Genomic DNA, 19,748 nt, shown 5'->3' with positions numbered 1-19,748 from the left:
AATGTTTGTAGGGGGTGTCCTGAAGACGCTGTCTGTCTTGTTCGATGGCAAGTTGAAAGTGTTCTAAGAACTCTCACGCTGTCCTGAAATGTTCATAGGGGTGTTCTGAAGACGCTGTCCGTATTGTTCGTTGTCAAGTTGAAAGTGTTCTAAGAACTCTCGCGTTGTCCTGAAATGTTTGCACATAAACAAAAAGGGGGTGTGTTCTAAGAACACACGCGTTGTCCTGAAGTGTTCTAAGAACTCTTGCGGTGTCCTGAAATGTTCGTAGGGGGAGTCCTGAAGACGCTGTCCGTATTGTTCGATGGCAAGTTGAAAGTGTTCTAAGAACTGTCTCGGTGTCCTGAAATGTTCGTAAATAAAAAAAATGGGGGTGTGTTCTAAAAACTCTGCATTGTCCTGAAATGTTCGTAGGGGGTGTCCTGAAGATGCTGTCCGTATTGTTCGATGGCAAGTTGAAAGTGTTCTAAGAACTGTCTCGGTGTCCTGAAATGTTCGCAAATAAACAAAATGGGGGTGTGTTCCAAGAACACACGCGTTGTCCTGAAATGTTCGTAGGGGGTGTCCTGAGGACGCTGTCCGTATTATTCGTTGTCGAGTTGAAAGTTTTCTAAGAACTCTCGTGGTGTCCTGAAATGTTCGCAGGGGGTGTCCTTAAGATGCTGTCCATATTGTTCGATGGCAAGTTGAAAGTGTTCTAAGAACACTCGGGGTGTCCTGAAATGTTCGCAAATAAACAAAATGGGGGTGTTCTGAGGACGCTGTCTGTATTGTTCGAGGGCAAGTTGAAACTGTTCTAAGAACACTCGGGGTGTCCTGAAATGTTCGCACATAAACAAAATGGGGGTGTGTTCTAAGAACACACGCGTTGTCCTGAAATTTTCGTAGGGGGTGTCCTGAGGACGCTGTCCGTATTGTTCGTTGTCGAGTTGAAAGTGTTCTAAGAACTCTCGCGGTGTCCTGAAATGTTCGTAGGGGGTGTCCTAAAGATGCTGTCCGTATTGTTCGATGGCAAGTTGAAAGTGTTCTAAGAACTCTCGCGTTGTCCTGAAATGTTCGTAAGGGGTGTTCTGAAGACGCTGTCCGTATTGTTCGTTGTCAAGTTGAAAGTGTTCTAAGAACTCTCGCGTTGTCCTGAAATGTTCGTAGGGGGTGTTCTGAAGACGCTGTCCGTATTGTTCGTTGTCAAGTTGAAAGTGTTCTAAGAACTCTCGCGTTGTCCTGAAATGTTCGCACATAAACAAAATGGGGGTGTGTTCTAAGAACACACGCGTTGTCCTGAAGTGTTCTAAGAACTCTCGCGGTGTCCTGAAATGTTCGCAGGGGGTGTCCTGAAGACGCTGTCCGTATTGTTCGTTGGCAAGTGGAAAGTGTTCTAAGAACTGTCTCGGTTTCCTGAAATGTTCGCAAATAAACAAAATGGGGGTGTGTTCGAAGAACACACGCGTTGTCCTGAAATGTTCGCAGGAGGTGCCCTGAAGACGCTGTCCTTATTTTTCGATGGCAAGTTGAAAGTGTTCTAAGAACACTCTGGGTGTCCTGAAATGTTCGCAAATAAACAAAATGGGGGTGTTCTGAGGACGCTGTCCGTATTGTTCCTTGTCAAGTTGAAAGTGTTCTAAGAACTCTCGCATTGTCCTGAAATGTTCGCACATAAACAAAATGGGGGTGTGTTCTAAGAACACACTCGTTGTCCTGAAATGTTCGTAGGGGGTGTCCTGAGGACGCTGTCCATATTGTTTGTTGTCGAGTTGAAAGTGTTCTAAGAACTCTCGCGGTGTCCTGAAATGTTTGTAGGGGGTGTCCTGAAGACGCTGTCCGTCTTGTTCGATGGCAAGTTGAAAGTGTTCTAAGAACTCTCTCGTTGTCCTGAAATGTTCGTAGGGGGTGTTCTGAAGACGCTGTCCGTATTGTTCGATGGCAAGTTGAAAGTGTTCTAAGAACTGTCTCGGTTTCCTGAAATGTTCGCAAATAAACAAAATGGGGGTGTGTTCTATGAACACACGCGTTGTCCTGAAATGTTCGCAAGAGGTGTCCTGAAGACGCTTTCCGTATTGTTCGATGGCAAGTTGAAAGTGTTCTAAGAACACTCGGGGTGTCCTGAAATGTTTGCAAATAAACAAAATGGGGGTGTTCTGAGGACGCTGTCCGTATTGTTCATTGTCAAGTTGAAAGTGTTCTAAGAACTCTCGCGTTGTCCTGAAATGTTCGCACATAAACAAAATGGGGGTGTGTTCTAAGAACACACTCGTTGTCCTGAAATGTTCGTAGGGGGTGTCCGGAGGACGCTGTCCATATTGTTTGTTGTCGAGTTGAAAGTGTTCTAGGAACTCTCGTGGTGTCCTGAAATGTTCGCAGGGGGTGTCCATCAGACGCTGTCCGTATTGTTCGATGGCAAGTTGAAAGTGTTCTAAGAACACTCAGGGTGTCCTGAAATGTTCGCAAATAAACAAAATGGGGGTGTTCTGAGGACGCTGTCCATAATGTTCGATGGCAAGTTGAAAGTGTTCTAAGAACACTTGGGGTGTCCTGAAATGTTTGCACATAAACAAACTGGGGGTGTGTTCTAAGAACACACGCGTTGTCCTGAAATGTTCGTAGGGGGTGTCCTGAGGACGCTGTCCGTATTGTTTGTTATCGAGTTGAAAGTGTTCTAAGAACTCTTGCGGTGTCCTGAAATGTTCGTAGGGGGTGTCCTGGAGATGCTGTCCGTATTGTTCGATGGCAAGTTGAAAGTGTTCTAAGAACTGTCTCAGTTTCCTGAAATGTTCGCAAATAAACAAAATGGGGGTGTGTTCTATGAACACACGCGTTGTCCTGAAATGTTCGCAGGAGGTGTCCTGAAGACGCTGTCCGTATTGTTCGATGGCAAGTTGAAAGTGTTCTAAGAACACTCGGGGTGTCCTGAAATGTTCGCAAATAAACAAAATGGCGGTGTTCTGAGGACGCTGTCCGTATTGTTCGTTTTCAAGTTGAAAGTGTTCTAAGAACTCTCGCATTGTCCTGAAATGTTCGCACATAAACAAAATGGGGGTGTGTTCTAAGAACACACTCGTTGTCCTGAAATGTTCGTAGGGGGTGTCCTGAGGACGCTGTCCATATTGTTTGTTGTCGAGTTGAAAGTGTTCTAAGAACTCTCGCTGTGTCCTGAAATGTTTGTAGGGGGTGTCCTGAAGACGCTGTCCGTCTTGTTCGATGTCAAGTTGAAAGTCTTCTAAGAACTCTCTCGTTGTCCTGAAATGTTCGTAGGGGGTGTTTTGAAGACGCTGTCCGCATTGTTCGATGGCAAGTTGAAAGTGTTCTAAGAACTGTCTCGGTTTCCTGAAATGTTCGCAAATAAACAAAGTGGGGTGTGTTCTAAGAACACACGCGTTGTCCTGAAATGTTTGCAGGAGGTGTCCTGAAGACGCTTTCCGTATTGTTCGATGGCAAGTTGAAAGTGTTCTAAGAACACTCGGGATGTCCTGAAATGTTCGCAAATAAACAAAATGGGGGTGTTCTGAGGACGCTGTCCGTATTGTTCGTTGTCAAGTTGAAAGTGTTCTAAGAACTCTCGCGTTGTCCTGAAATGTTCGCACATAAACAAAATGGGGGTGTGTTCTAAGAACACACTCGTTGTCCTGAAATGTTCGTAGGGGGTGTCCGGAGGACGCTGTCCATATTGTTTGTTGTCGAGTTGAAAGTGTTCTAAGAACTCTCGTGGTGTCCTGAAATGTTCGCAGGGGGTGTCCTTAAGACGCTGTCCGTATTGTTCGATGGCAAGTTGAAAGTGTTCTAAGAACACTCAGGGTGTCCTGAAATGTTCGCAAATAAACAAAATGGGGGTGTTCTGAGGACTCTGTCCGTATTGTTCGATGGCAAGTTAAAAGTGTTCTAAAAACACTCGGGGTGTCCTGAAATGTTTGCACATAAACAAAATGGGGGTGTATTCTAAGAACACACGCGTTGTCCTGAAATGTTCATAGGGGTGTCCTGAGGACGCTGTCCGTATTGTTCGTTGTCGAGTTGAAAGTGTTCTAAGAACTCTCGCGGTGTCCTGAAATGTTTGTAGGGGGTGTCCTGAAGACGCAGTCTGTCTTGTTCGATGGCAAGTTGAAAGTGTTCTAAGAACTCTCTCGTTTTCCTAAAATGTTCGTAGGGGGTGTACTGAAGACGCTGTCCGTATTGTTCGATGGCAAGTTGAAAGTGTCCTAAGACTGTCTCGATTTCCTGAAATGTTCGCAAATAAACAAAATTGGGGTGTGTTCTAAGAACACAAGCGTTGTCCTGAAATGTTTGCAGGAGGGGTCCTAAAGATGCTGTCCGTATTGTTCGAAGGCAAGTTGAAAGTGTTCTAAGAACACTCGGGGTGTCCTGAAATGTTCGCAAATAAACAAAATGGGGGTGTTCTGAGGACGCTGTCCGTATTGTTCGTTGTCAAGTTGAAAGTGTTCTAAGAACTCTCGCGTTGTCCTGAAATGTTCGCACATAAACAAAATGGGGGTGTGTTCTAAGAACACACTCGTTGTCCTGAAATGTTCGTAGGGGGTGTCCGGAGGACGCTGTCCATATTGTTTGTTGTCGAGTTGAAAGTGTTCTAGGAACTCTGGTGGTGTCCTGAAATGTTCGCAGGGGGTGTCCATCAGACGCTGTCCGTATTGTTCGATGGCAAGTTGAAAGTGTTCTAAGAATACTCAGGGTGTCCTGAAATGTTCGCAAATAAACAAAATGGGGGTGTTCTGAGGACGCTGTCCATAATGTTCGATGGCAAGTTGAAAGTGTTCTAAGAACACTTGGGGTGTCCTGAAATGTTTGCACATAAACAAACTGGGGGTGTGTTCTAAGAACACACGCGTTGTCCTGAAATGTTCGTAGGGGGTGTCCTGAGGACGCTGTCCGTATTGTTTGTTGTCGAGTTGAAAGTGTTCTAAAAACTCTTGCGGTGTCCTGAAATGTTCGTAGGGGGTGTCCTGAAGATGCTGTCCGTATTGTTCGATGGCAAGTTGAAAGTGTTCTAAGAACACTCGGGGTGTCCTGAAATGTTCGCAAATAAACAAAATGGGGGTGTTCTGAGGACGCTGTCCGTATTGTTCGTTTTCAAGTTGAAAGTGTTCTAAGAACTCTCGCATTGTCCTGAAATGTTCGCACATAAACAAAATGGGGGTGTGTTCTAAGAACACACTCGTTGTCCTGAAATGTTCGTAGGGGGTGTCCTGAGGACGCTGTCCATATTGTTTGTTGTCGAGTTGAAAGTGTTCTAAGAACTCTCGCTGTGTCCTGAAATGTTTGTAGGGGGTGTCCTGAAGACGCTGTCCGTCTTGTTCGATGGCAAGTTGAAAGTCTTCTAAGAACTCTCTCGTTGTCCTGAAATGTTTGTAGGGGGTGTCCTGAAGACGCTTTCCGTATTGTTCGATGGCAAGTTGAAAGTGTTCTAAGAACTGTCTCGGTTTCCTGAAATGTTCGCAAATAAACAAAGTGGGGGTGTGTTCTAAGAACACACGCGTTGTCCTGAAATGTTTGCAGGAGGTGTCCTGAAGACGCTTTCCGTATTGTTCGATGGCAAGTTGAAAGTGTTCTAAGAACACTCGGGGTGTCCTGAAATGTTCGCAAATAAACAAAATGGGGGTTTTCTGAGGACGCTGTCCGTATTGTTCGTTGTCAAGTTGAAAGTGTTCTAAGAACTCTCGCGTTGTCCTGAAATGTTCGCACATAAACAAAATGGGGGTGTGTTCTAAGAACACACTCGTTGTCCTGAAATGTTCGTAGGGGGTGTCCGGAGGACGCTGTCCATATTGTTTGTTGTCGAGTTGAAAGTGTTCTAAGAACTCTCGTGGTGTCCTGAAATGTTCGCAGGGGGTGTCCTTAAGACGCTGTCCGTATTGTTCGATGGCAAGTTGAAAGTGTTCTAAGAACACTCAGGGTGTCCTGAAATGTTCGCAAATAAACAAAATGGGGTGTTCTGAGGACTCTGTCCTTATTGTTCGATGGCAAGTTGAAAGTGTTCTAAAAACACTCGGGGTGTCCTGAAATGTTTGCACATAAACAAAATGGGGGTGTATTCTAAGAACACACGCGTTGTCCTGAAATGTTCATAGGGGGTGTCCTGAGGACGCTGTCCGTATTGTTCGTTGTCGAGTTGAAAGTGTTCTAAGAACTCTCGCGGTGTCCTGAAATGTTTGTAGGGGGTGTCCTGAAGACGCAGTCTGTCTTGTTCGATGGCAAGTTGAAAGTGTTCTAAGAACTCTCTCGTTTTCCTAAAATGTTCGTAGGGGGTGTACTGAAGACGCTGTCCGTATTGTTCGATGGCAAGTTGAAAGTGTCCTAAGACTGTCTCGATTTCCTGAAATGTTCGCAAATAAACAAAATTGGGGTGTGTTCTAAGAACACAAGCGTTGTCCTGAAATGTTTGCAGGAGTGGTCCTAAAGATGCTCTCCGTATTGTTCGATGGCAAGTTGAAAGTGTTCTAAGAACACTCGGGGTGTCCTGAAATGTTTGCAAATAAACAAAATGGGGGTGTTCTGAGGACGCTGTCCGTATTGTTCATTGTCAAGTTGAAAGTGTTCTAAGAACTCTCGCGTTGTCCTGAAATGTTCGCACATAAACAAAATGGGGGTGTGTTCTAAGAACACACGCGTTGTCCTGAAATGTTCGTAGGGGGTGTCCTGAGGACGCTGTCCATATTGTTCATTGTCGAGTTGAAAGTGTTCTAAGAACTCTCCCGGTGTCCTGAAATGTTTGTAGGGGGTGTCCCGAAGACGCTGTCCGTATTGTTCGTTGTCAAGTTGAAAGTGTTCTAAGACTGTCTCGATTTCCTGAAATGTTCGCAAATAAACAAAATTGGGGTGTGTTCTAAGAACACAAGCGTTGTCCTGAAATGTTTGCAGGAGGGGTCCTAAAGATGCTCTCCGTATTGTTTGATGGCAAGTTGAAAGTGTTCTAAGAACACTCGGGGTGTCCTGAAATGTTTGCAAATAAACAAAATGGGGGTGTTCTGAGGACGCTGTCCGTATTGTTCATTGTCAAGTTGAAAGTGTTCTAAGAACTCTCGCGTTGTCCTGAAATGTTCGCACATAAACAAAATGGGGGTGTGTTCTAAGAACACACGCGTTGTCCTGAAATGTTCGTAGGGGGTGTCCTGAGGACGCTGTCCATATTGTTCATTGTCGAGTTGAAAGTGTTCTAAGAACTCTCCCGGTGTCCTGAAATGTTCGTAGGGGGTGTACTGAAGACGCTGTCCGTATTGTTCGATGGCAAGTTGAAAGTGTCCTAAGACTGTCTCGATTTCCTGAAATGTTCGCAAATAAACAAAATTGGGGTGTGTTCTAAGAACACAAGCGTTGTCCTGAAATGTTTGCAGGAGGGGTCCTAAAGATGCTCTCCGTATTGTTCGATGGCAAGTTGAAAGTGTTCTAAGAACACTCGGGGTGTCCTGAAATGTTTGCAAATAAACAAAATGGGGGTGTTCTGAGGACGCTGTCCGTATTGTTCATTGTCAAGTTGAAAGTGTTCTAAGAACTCTCGCGTTGTCCTGAAATGTTCGCACATAAACAAAATGGGGGGGTGTTCTAAGAACACACGCGTTGTCCTGAAATGTTCGTAGGGAGTGTCCTGAGGACGCTGTCCATATTGTTCATTGTCGAGTTGAAAGTGTTCTAAGAACTCTCCCGGTGTCCTGAAATGTTTGTAGGGGGTGTCCCGAAGACGCTGTCCGTATTGTTCGTTGTCAAGTTGAAAGTGTTCTAAGAACTCTCGCGTTGTCCTGAAATGGTCGCACATAAACAAAAAGGGGGTGTGTTCTAAGAACACACGCGTTGTCCTGAAGTGTTCTAAGAACTCTTGCAGTGTCCTGAAATGTTCCTAGGGGGTGTCCTGAAGACACTGTCTGTATTGTTTGAAGGCAAGTTGCAAGTGTTCTAAGAACTGTCTCAGTGTCCTGAATTGTTCGTAAATAAAAAAAATGGGGGTGTGTTCTAAAAACTCTGCATTGTCCTGAAATGTTCGTAGGGGATGTCCTGAAGATGCTGTCCGTATTGTTCGATGGCAAGTCGAAAGTGTTCTAAGAACTGTCTCTGTGTCCTGAAATGTTTGCAAATAAACAAAATGGGGGTGTGTTCTAAGAACACACGCGTTGTCCTGAAATGTTCGTAGGGGGTGTCCTGAGGGCGCTGTCCGTATTGTTCGTTGTCAAGTTGAAAGTGTTCTAAGAACTCTCCTGGTGTCCTGAAATGATCGCAGGGGGTGTCCTGAAGACGCTGTCCGTATTTTTCGATGGCAGGTTGAAAGTGTTCTAAGAACACTCGGGGTGTCCAGAAATGTTCGCAAATAAACAAAATGGGGGTGTTCTGAGGACGCTGTCCGTATTGTTCGTTGTCAAGTTGAAAGTGTTCTAAGAACTCTTGCGTTGTCCTGAAATGTTCGCACATAAACAAAATGGGGGTGTGTTCTAAGAACACACGCATTGTCCTGAAATGTTCGTAGGGGGTGTGCTGAGAACGCTGTCCATATTGTTCGTTGGCGAGTTGAAAGTGTTCTAAGAACTCTCGCGTTGTCCTGAAATGTTCGTAGGGGGTGTCCTGAAGACGCTGTCCGTATTGTTCGATGGCAAGTTGAAATGTTCTAAGAACTGTCTCGGTGTCATGAAATGTTCGTAAATAAACAAAATGGGGGTGTGTTCTAAGAACTCACGCGTTGTCCTGAAATGTTCGTAGGGGGTGTCCTGAAGACGCTGTCCGTATTGTTCGATGGCAAGTTGAAAGTGTTCTAATAACACTCGGGGTGTCCTGAAATGTTTGCACATAAACAAAATGGGGGTGTGTTCTAAGAACACACGCGTTGTCCTGAAATGTTCGTAGGGGGTGTCCTGAGGACGCTGTCCATATTGTTCGTTGTCGAGTTGAAAGTGTTCTAAGAACTCTCGCAGTGTCCTGAAATGTTAGCAGGAGGTGTCCTGAAGACGCTGTCCGTATTGTTCGATGGCAAGTTGAAAGTGTTCTAAGAACACTCAGGGTGTCCAGAAATGTTCGCAAATAAACAAAATGGGGGTGTTCCTAGGACGCTGTCCGTATTGTTCGTTGTCAAGTTGAAAGTGTTCTAAGAACTCTTGCGTTGTCCTGAAATGTTCGCACATAAACAAAATGGGGGTGTGTTCTAAGAACACACGCATTGTCCTGAAATGTTCGTAGGGGGTGTCCTGAGAACGCTGTCCATATTGTTCGTTGGCGAGTTGAAAGTGTTCTAAGAACTCTCGCGTTGTCCTGAAATGTTCGTAGGGGGTGTCCTGAAGACGCTGTCCGTATTGTTCGATGGCAAGTTGAAATGTTCTAAGAACAGTCTCGGTGTCATGAAAAGTTCGTAAATAAACGAAATGGGGGTGTGTTCTAAGAACTCACGCGTTGTCCTGAAATGTTCGTAGGGGGTGTCCTGAAGACGCTGTCCGTATTGTTCGATGGCAAGTTGAAAGTGTTCTAAGAACACTCGGGGTGTCCTGAAATGTTCGCACATAAACAAAATGGGGGTGTGTTCTAAGAACACACACGTTGTCCTGAAATGTTCGTAGGGGGTGTCCTGAGGACGCTGTCCATATTGTTCGTTGTCGAGTTGAAAGTGTTCTAAGAACTCTCGCGTTGACCTGAAATGTTCGTAGGGGGTGTCATGAAGACGCTGTCCGTATTGTTCGTTGTCAAGTTGAAAGTGTTCTAAGAACTCTCGCGTTGTCCTGAAATGTTCGCACATAAACAAAATGGGGGTGTGTTCTAAGAACACACGCGTTGTCCTGAAGTGTTCTAAGAACTCTCGCAGTGTCCTGAAATGTTCGCAGGGGGTGTCCTGAAGGCGCTGTCCGTATTGTTCGTTGTCAAGTTGAAAGTGTTCTAAGAACTCTCTCGTTGTCCTGAAATGTTCATAGGGGGTGTTCTGAAGACGCTGTCCGTATTGTTCGTTGTCAAGTTGAAAGTGTTCTAAGAACTCTCGCGTTGTCCTGAAATGTTCGCACATAAACAAAAAGGGGGTGTGTTCTAAGAACACACGCGTTGTCCTGAAGTGTTCTAAGAACTCTTGCGGTGTCCTGAAATGTTCGTAGGGGGTGTCCTGAAGACGCTGTCCGTATTGTTCGATGGCAAGTTGAAAGTGTTCTAAGAACTGTCTCGGTGTCCTGAAATGTTCGTAAATAAAAAAATGGGGGTGTGTTCTAAAAACTCTGCATTGTCCTGAAATGTTCGTAGGGGGTGTCCTGAAGATGCTGTCCGTATTGTTCGATGGCAAGTTGAAAGTGTTCTAAGAACTGTCTCGGTGTCCTGAAATGTTCGCAAATAAACAAAATGGGGGTGTGTTCTAAGAACACACGCATTGTCCTGAAATGTTCGTAGGGGGTGTCCTGAGGGCGCTGTCCGTATTGTTCGTTGTCGAGTTGAAAGTTTTCTAAGAACTCTCATGGTGTCCTGAAATGTTCGCAGGGGGTGTCCTTAAGATGCTGTCCATATTGTTCGATGGCAAGTTGAAAGTGTTCTAAGAACACTCGGGGTGTCCTGAAATGTTCGCAAATAAACAAAATGGGGGTGTTCTGAGGACGCTGTCTGTATTGTTCGATGGCAAGTTGAAACTGTTCTAAGAACACTCGGGGTGTCCTGAAATGTTCGCACATAAACAAAATGGGGGTGTGTTCTAAGAACACACGCGTTGTCCTGAAATGTTCGTAGGGGGTGTCCTGAGGACGCTGTCCGTATTGTTCGTTGTCGAGTTGAAAGTGTTCTAAGAACTCTCGCGGTGTCCTGAAATGTTCGTAGGGGGTGTCCTAAAGATGCTGTCCGTATTGTTCGATGGCAAGTTGAAAGTGTTCTAAGAACTCTCGCGTTGTCCTGAAATGTTCGCACATAAACAAAATGGGGGTGTGTTCTAAGAACACACGCGTTGTCCTGAAGTGTTCTAAGAACTCTCGCGGTGTCCTGAAATGTTCGCAGGGGGTGTCCTGAAGACGCTGTCCGTATTGTTCGATGGCAAGTTGAAAGTGTTCTAAGAACTGTCTTGGTTTCCTGAAATGTTCGCAAATAAACAAAATGGGGGTGTGTTCTAAGAACACACGCGTTGTCCTGAAATGTTCGCAGGAGGTGTCCTGAAGACGCTGTCCGTATTGTTCGATGGCAAGTTGAAAGTGTTCTAAGAACACTCGGGGTGTCCTGAAATGTTCGCAAATAAACAAAATGGAGGTGTTCTGAGGATGCTGTCCATATTGTTTGTTGTCGAGTAGAAAGTGTTCTAAGAACTCTCGCGGTGTCCTGAAATGTTTGTAGGGGGTGTCCTGAAGACGCTGTCCGTCTTGTTCGATGGCAAGTTAAAAGTGTTCTAAGAACTCTCTCGTTGTCCTGAAATGTTCGCAAATAAACAAAATGGGGGTGTGTTCTATGAACACACGCGTTGTCCTGAAATGTTCGCAGGAGGTGTCCTGAAGACGCTTTCCGTATTGTTCGATGGCAAGTTGAAAGTGTACTAAGAACTCTCGCGTTGTCCTGAAATGTTCGCACATAAACAAAATGGGGGTGTGTTCTAAGAACACACTCGTTGTCCTGAAATGTTCGTAGGGGGTGTCCGGAGGACGCTGTCCATATTGTTTGTTGTCGAGTTGAAAGTGTTCTAAGAACTCTCGTGGTGTCCTGAAATGTTCGCAGGGGGTGTCCTTCAGACGCTGTCCGTATTGTTCGATGGCAAGTTGAAAGTGTTCTAAGAACACTTGGGGTGTCCTGAAATGTTTGCACATAAACAAACTGGGGGTGTGTTCTAAGAGCACACGCGTTGTCCTAAAATGTTCGTAGGGGGTGTCCTGAGGACGCTGTCCGTATTGTTCGTTGTCGAGTTGAAAGTATTCTAAGAACTCTCACGGTGTCCTGAAATGTTTGTAGGGGGTGTCCTGAAGACGCTGTCTGTCTTTTTCGATGGCAAGTTGAAAGTGTTCTAAGAACTCTCTCGTTGTCCTGAAATGTTCGTAGGGGGTGTCCTGAAGACGCTGTCCGTATTGTTCGATGGCAAGTTGAAAGTGTTCTAAGAACTGTCTCGGTTTCCTGAAATGTTCCCAAATAAACAAAATGGGGGTGTGTTCTAAGAACACACGCCTTGTGCTGAAATGTTTGCAGGAGGTGTCCTGAAGACGCTGTCCGTATTGTTCGATGGCAAGTTGAAAGTGTTCTAAGAACACTCGGGGTGTCCTGAAATATTCGCAAATAAACAAAATGGGGGTGTTCTGAGGACGCTGTCCGTATTGTTCGTTGTCAAGTTGAAAGTGTTATAAGAACTCTCGCATTGTCCTGAAATGTTCGTAGGGGGTGTCCTGAGGACGCTGTCCATATTGTTTGTTGTCGAGTTGAAAGTGTTCTAAGAACTCTTGTGGTATTCTGAAATGTTTGCAGGGGGTATCCTTAAGACGCTGTCCGTATTGTTCGATGGCAAGTTGAAAGTGTTCTAAGAACACTCGGGGTGTCCTGAAATGTTCGCAAATAAACAAAATGGGGGTGTTCTGAGGACCCTGTCCGTATTGTTCGATAGCAAGTTGAAAGTGTTCTAAGAACTGTCTCGGTGTCCTGAAATGTTCATAAATAAAAAAAATTTGGGTGTGTTCTAAGAACTCACGCGTTGTCCTGAAATGTTCGTAGGGGGTGTCCTGAAGATGCTGTCTGTATTGTTCGATGGCAAGTTGAAAGTGTTCTTAGAACTGTCTCGGTGTCCTGAAATGTTCGCAAATAAACAAAATGGGGGTGTGTTCTAAGAACACACGCGTTGTCCTGAAATGTTCGTAGGGGGTGTCCTGAGGACGCTGTCCGTATTGTTCGTTGTCGATTTGAAAGTGTTCTAATAACTCTCGTGATATCTTGAAATGTTCGCAGGGGGTGTCCTGAAGACGCTGTCCGTATTGTGCGATGGCAAGTTGAAAGTGTTCTAAGAACACTCGGGGTGTCCTGAAATGTTCGCAAATAAACAAAATGGGGGTGTTCTGAGGACGCTGTCCGTATTGTTCGTTGTCAAGTTGAAAGTGTTCTTAGAACTCTCGCGTTGTCCTGAAATGTTCGCACATATACAAAATGGGGGTGTGTTCTAAGAACACACGCGTTGTCCTGAAATGTTCGTAGGGGGTGTCCTGAGAACGTTGTCCGTATTGTTCGTTGTCGAGTTGAAAGTGTTCTAAGAACTCTTGCAGTGTCCTGAAATGTTCATAGGGGGTGTTCTGAAGATGCTGTCGTATTGTTCGTTGTCAAGTTGAAAGTGTTCTAAGAACTCTTGCGTTGTCCTGAAATGTTCGTAGAGGGTGTCCTGAAGACACTGTCCGTATTGTTCGATGGCAAGTTGAAAGTGTTCTAAGAACTGTCTCGGTGTCCTGAAATTTTCGTAAATAAAAAAGATGGGTGTGTTCTAAGAACTCATGCGTTGTCCTGAAATGTTTGCACATAAACAAAATGGGGGACACACGCATTGTCCTGAAGTGTTCTAAGAACTCTTGCGGTGTCCTGAAATGTTTGTAGGGGGTGTCCTGAGGGCGCTGTCCGTATTGTTCGTTGTCGAGATGAAAGTGTTCTAAGAACTCTCGTGGTGTCCTGAAATGTTCGCAGGGGGTGTCCTTAAGACGATGTCCGTATTGTTCGATGGCAGGTTGAAAGTGTTCTAAGAACACTCGGGGTGTCCAGAAATGTTCGCAAATAAACAAAATGGGGGTGTTCTGAGGACGCTGTCCGTATTGTTCGTTGTCAAGTTGAAAGTGTTCTAAGAACTCTTGCGTTGTCCTGAAATGTTCGCACATAAACAAAATGGGGGTGTGTTCTAAGAACACACGCATTGTCCTGAAATGTTCGTAGGGGTTGTGCTGAGAACGCTGTCCATATTGTTCGTTGGCGAGTTGAAAGTGTTCTAAGAACTCTTGCGTTGTCCTGAAATGTTCGTAGGGGGTGTCCTGAAGACGCTGTCCGTATTGTTCGATGGCAAGTTGAAATGTTCTAAGAACTGTCTCGGTGTCATGAAATGTTCGTAAATAAACGAAATGGGGGTGTGTTCTAAGAACTCATGCGTTGTCCTGAAATGTTCGTAGGGGGTGTCCTGAAGACGCTGTCCGTTTTGTTCGATGGCAAGTTGAAAGTGTTCTAAGAACACTCGGGGTGTCCTGAAATGTTTGCACATAAACAAAATGGGGGTGTGTTCTAAGAACACACGCGTTGTCCTGAAATGTTCGTAGGGGGTGTCCTGAGGACGCTGTTCATATTGTTCGTTGTCGAGTTGAAAGTGTTCTAAGAACTCTCGCAGTGTCCTGAAATGTTCGCAGGAGGTGTCCTGAAGACGCTGTCCGTATTGTTCGATGGCAAGTTGAAAGTGTTCTAAGAACACTCGGGGTGTCCAGAAATGTTCGCAAATAAACAAAATGGGGGTGTTCTGAGGACGCTGTCCGTATTGTTCGTTGTCAAGTTGAAAGTGTTCTAAGAACTCTTGCGTTGTCCTGAAATGTTCGCACATAAACAAAATGGGGGTGTGTTCTAAGAACACACGCATTGTCCTGAAATGTTCGTAGGGGACGTCCTGAGAACGCTGTCCATATTGTTCGTTGGCGAGATGAAAGTGTTCTAAGAACTCTCGCGTTGTCCTGAAATGTTCGTAGGGGGTGTCCTGAAGACGCTGTCCGTATTGTTCGATGGCAAGTTGAAATGTTCTAAGAACTGTCTCGGTGTCATGAAATGTTCGTAAATAAACTAAATGGGGGTGTGTTCTAAGAACTCACGCGTTGTCCTGAAATGTTCGTAGGGGGTGTCCTGAAGACGCTGTCCGTATTGTTCGATGGCAAGTTGAAATGTTCTAAGAACTGTCTCAGTGTCATGAAATGTTCGTAAATAAACGAAATGGGGGTGTGTTCTAAGAACTCACGCGTTGTCCTGAAATGTTCATAGGGGGTGTCCTGAAGACGCTGTCCGTATTGTTCGATGGCAAGTTGAAAGTGTTCTAAGAACACTCGGGGTGTCCTGAGATGTTCGCACATAAACAAAATGGGGGTGTGTTCTAAGAACACACACGTTGTCCTGAAATGTTCGTAGGGGGTGTCCTGAGGACGCTGTCCATATAGTTCGTTGTCGAGTTGAAAGTGTTCTAAGAACTCTCGCAGTGTCCTAAAATATTCGTAGGGGGTGTCCTGAAGACGCTGTCCGTATTGTTCGATGGCAAGTTGAAAGTGTTCTAAGAACTCTCGCGTTGACCTGAAATGTTCGTAGGGGGTGTCATGAAGACGCTGTCCGTATTGTTCGTTGTCAAGTTGAAAGTGTTCTAAGAACTCTCGCGTTGTCCTGAAATGTTCGCACATAAACAAAATGGGGGTGTGTTCTAAGAACACACGCGTTGTCCTGAAGTGTTCTAAGAACTCTCACAGTGTCCTGAAATGTTTGCAGGGGGTGTCCTGAAGGCGCTGTCCATATTGTTCGAGTCAAGTTGAAAGTGTTCTAAGAACTTTCGCTTTGTCCTGAAATGTTCGCACATAAACAAAATGGGGGTGTGTTCTAAGAACACACGCGTTGTCCTGAAATGTTCGTAGGGGGTGTCCTGAGGGCGCGGTCCATATTGTTCGTTGTCGAGTTGAAAGTGTTCTAAGAACACTTGCGGTGTCCTGAAATGTTTGTAGGGGGTGTCCTGAAGACGCTGTCTGTCTTGTTCGATGGCAAGTTGAAAGTGTTCTAAGAACTCTCTCGTTGTCCTGAAATGTTCATAGGGGGTGTTCTGAAGAGGCTGTCCGTATTGTTCGTTGTCAAGTTGAAAGTGTTCTAAGAACTCTCGCGTTGTCCTGAAATGTTCGCACATAAACAAAATGGGGGTGTGTTCTAAGAACACACGCGTTGTCCTGAAGTGTTCTAAGAACTCTCGCGGTGTCCTGAAATGTTCGTAGGGGGTGTCCTGAAGACGCTGTCCGTATTGTTCGATGGCAAGTTGAAAGTGTTCTAAGAACTGTCTCGGTTTCCTGAAATGTTCGCAAATAAACAAAATGGGGGTGTGTTCTAAGAACACACGCGTTGTCCTGAAATGTTCGCAGGAGGTGCCCTGAAGACGCTGTCCGTATTTTTCGATGGCAAGTTGAAAGTGTTCTAAGAACACTCGGGGTGTCCTGAAATGTTCGCAAATAAACAAAATGGGGGTGTTCTGAGGACGCTGTCCGTATTGTTCCTTGTCAAGTTGAAAGTGTTCTAAGAACTCTCGCATTGTCCTGAAATGTTCGCACATAAACAAAATGGGGGTGTGTTCTAAGAACACACTCGTTGTCCTGAAATGTTCGTAGGGGGTGTCCTGAGGACGCTGTCCATATTGTTTGTTGTCGAGTTGAAAGTGTTCTAAGAACTCTCGCGGTGTCCTGAAATGTTTGTAGGGGGTGTCCTGAAGACGCTGTCCGTCTTGTTCGATGGCAAGTTGAAAGTGTTCTAAGAACTCTCTCGTTGTCCTGAAATGTTCGTAGGGGGTGTTCTGAAGACGCTGTCCGTATTGTTCGATGGCAAGTTGAAAGTGTTCTAAGAACTGTCTCGGTTTCCTGAAATGTTCGCAAATAAACAAAATGGGGGTGTGTTCTATGAACACACGCGTTGTCCTGAAATGTTCGCAAGAGGTGTCCTGAAGACGCTTTCCGTATTGTTCAATGGCAAGTTGAAAGTGTTCTAAGAACACTCGGGGTGTCCTGAAATGTTCGCAAATAAACAAAATGGGGGTGTTCTGAGGACGCTGTCCGTATTGTTCGTTGTCAAGTTGAAAGTGTTCTAAGAAATCTCGCGTTGTCCTGAAATGTTCGCACATAAACAAAATGGGGGTGTGTTCTAAGAACACACTAGTTGTCCTGAAATGTTCGTAGGGGGTGTCCGGAGGACGCTGTCCATATTGTTTGTTGTCGTGTTGAAAGTGTTCTAAGAACTCTCGTGGTGTCCTGAAATGTTCGCAGGGGGTGTCCATCAGACGCTGTCCGTATTGTTCGATGGCAAGTTGAAAGTGTTCTAAGAACACTCAGGGTGTCCTGAAATGTTCGCAAATAAACAAAATGGGGGTGTTCTGAGGACGCTGTCCATAATGTTCGATGGCAAGTTGAAAGTGTTCTAAGAACACTTGGGGTGTCCTGAAATGTTTGCACATAAACAAACTGGGGGTGTGTTCTAAGAACACACGCGTTGTCCTGAAATGTTCGTAGGGGGTGTCCTGAGGACGCTGTCCGTATTGTTTGTTGTCGAGTTGAAAGTGTTCTAAGAACTCTTGCGGTGTCCTGAAATGTTCGTAGGGGGTGTCCTGAAGATGCTGTCTGTATTGTTCGATGGCAAGTTGAAAGTGTTCTAAGAACTGTCTCAGTTTCCTGAAATGTTCGCAAATAAACAAAATGGGGGTGTGTTCTATTAACACACGCGTTGTCCTGAAATGTTCGCAGGAGGTGTCCTGAAGACGATGTCCGTATTGTTCGATGGCAAGTTGAAAGTGTTCTAAGAACACTCGCGGTGTCCTGAAATGTTCGCAAATAAACAAAATGGGGGTGTTCTGAGGACGCTGTCCGTATTGTTCGTTTTCAAGTTGAAAGTGTTCTAAGAACTCTCGCATTGTCCTGAAATGTTCGCACATAAACAAAATGGGGGTGTGTTCTAAGAACACACTCGTTGTCCTGAAATGTTCGTAGGGGGTGTCCTGAAGACGCTGTCCGTATTGTTCGATGGCAAGTTGAAAGTGTTCTAAGAACTGTCTCGGTTTCCTGAAATGTTTGCAAATAAACAAAATGGGGGTGTGTTCTAAGAACACACGCGTTGTCCTGAAGTGTTCTAAGAACTCTCGCGGTGTCCTGAAATGTTCGCAGGGGGTGTCCTGAAGACGCTGTCCGTATTGTTCGATGGCAAGTTGAAAGTGTTCTAAGAACTGTCTCGGTTTCCTGAAATGTTTGCAAATAAACAAAATGGGGGTGTGTTCTAAGAACACACGCGTTGTCCTGAAATGTTCGCAGGAGGTGCCCTGAAGACGCTGTCCGTATTGTTCGATGGCAAGTTGAAAGTGTTCTAAGAACACTCGGGGTGTCCTGAAATGTTCGCAAATAAACAAAATGGGGGTGTTCTGAGGACGCTGTCCGTATTGTTCCTTGTCAAGTTGAAAGTGTTCTAAGAACTCTCGCATTGTCCTGAAATGTTCGCACATGAAAAAAATGGGGGTGTGTTCTAAGAACACACTCGTTGTCCTGAAATGTTCGTAGGGGGTGTCCTGAGGACGCTGTCCATATTGTTTGTTGTCGAGTTGAAAGTGTTCTAAGAACTCTCGCGGTGTCCTGAAATGTTTGTAGGGGGTGTCCTGAAGACGCTGTCCGTCTTGTTCGATGGCAAGTTGAAAGTGTTCTAAGAACTGTCTCGGTTTCCTGAAATGTTCGCAAATAAACAAAATGGGGGTGTGTTCTATGAACACACGCGTTGTCCTGAAATGTTCGCAAGAGGTGTCCTGAAGACGCTTTCCGTATTGTTCGATGGCAAGTTGAAAGTGTTCTAAGAACACTCGGGGTGTCCTGAAATGTTCGCAAATAAACAAAATGGGGGTGTTCTGAGGACGCTGTCCGTATTGTTCGTTGTCAAGTTGAAAGTGTTCTAAGAACTCTCGCGTTGTCCTGAAATGTTCTCACATAAACAAAATGGGGGTGTGTTCTAAGAACACACTCGTTGTCCTGAAATGTTCGTAGGGGGTGTCCGGAGGACGCTGTCCATATTGTTTGTTGTCGAGTTGAAAGTGTTCTAAGAACTCTCGTGGTGTCCTGAAATGTTCGCAGGGGGTGTCCTTCAGACGCTGTCCGTATTGTTCGATGGCAAGTTGAAAGTGTTCTAAGAACACTCAGGGTGTCCTGAAATGTTCTCAAATAAACAAAATGGGGGTGTTCTGAGGACGCTGTCCATATTGTTCGATGGCAAGTTGAAAGTGTTCTAAGAACACTTGGGGTGTCCTGAAATGTTTGCACATAAACAAACTGGGGGTGTGTTCTAAGAACACACGCGTTGTCCTGAAATGTTCGTAGGGGGTGTCCTGAGGATGCTGTCCGTATTGTTCGTTGTCGAGTTGAAAGTGTTCTAAGAACTCTTGTGGTGTCCTGAAATGTTCGTAGGGGGTGTCCTGAAGATGCTGTCCGTATTGTTCGATGGCAAGTTGAAAGTGTTCTAAGAACTGTCTCAGTTTCCTGAAATGTTCGCAAATAAACAAAATGGGGGTGTGTTCTATGAACACACGCGTTGTCCTGAAATGTTCGCAGGAGGTGTCCTGAAGACGCTGTCCGTGTTGTTCGATGGCAAGTTGAAAGTGTTCTAAGAACACTCGGGGTGTCCTGAAATGTTCGCAAATAAACAAAATGGGGGTGTTCTGAGGACGCTGTCCGTATTGTTCGTTTTCAAGTTGAAAGTGTTCTAAGAACTCTCGCATTGTCCTGAAATGTTTGCACATAAACAAAATGGGGGTGTGTTCTAAGAACACACTCGTTGTCCTGAAATGTTCGTAGGGGGTGTCCTGAGGACGCTGTCCATATTGTTTGTTGTCGAGTTGAAAGTGTTCTAAGAACTCTCGCGGTGTCCTGAAATGTTTGTAGGGGGTGTCCTGAAGACGCTGTCCGTCTTGTTCGATGGCAAGTTGAAAGTCTTCTAAGAACTCTCTCGTTGTCCTGAAATGTTCGTAGGGGGTGTTCTGAAGACGCTGTCCGCATTGTTCGATGGCAAGTTGAAAGTGTTCTAAGAACTGTCTCGGTTTCCTGAAATGTTCGCAAATAAACAAAGTGGGGGTGTGTTCT

Source organism: Ambystoma mexicanum, chromosome 12 (genome assembly GCF_040938575.1).
Source record: "Ambystoma mexicanum isolate Mex_15411 chromosome 12, UKY_AmexF1_1, whole genome shotgun sequence".
Taxonomy (NCBI): domain Eukaryota; kingdom Metazoa; phylum Chordata; class Amphibia; order Caudata; family Ambystomatidae; genus Ambystoma; species Ambystoma mexicanum.
This window is presented reverse-complemented; position numbering follows the sequence as displayed.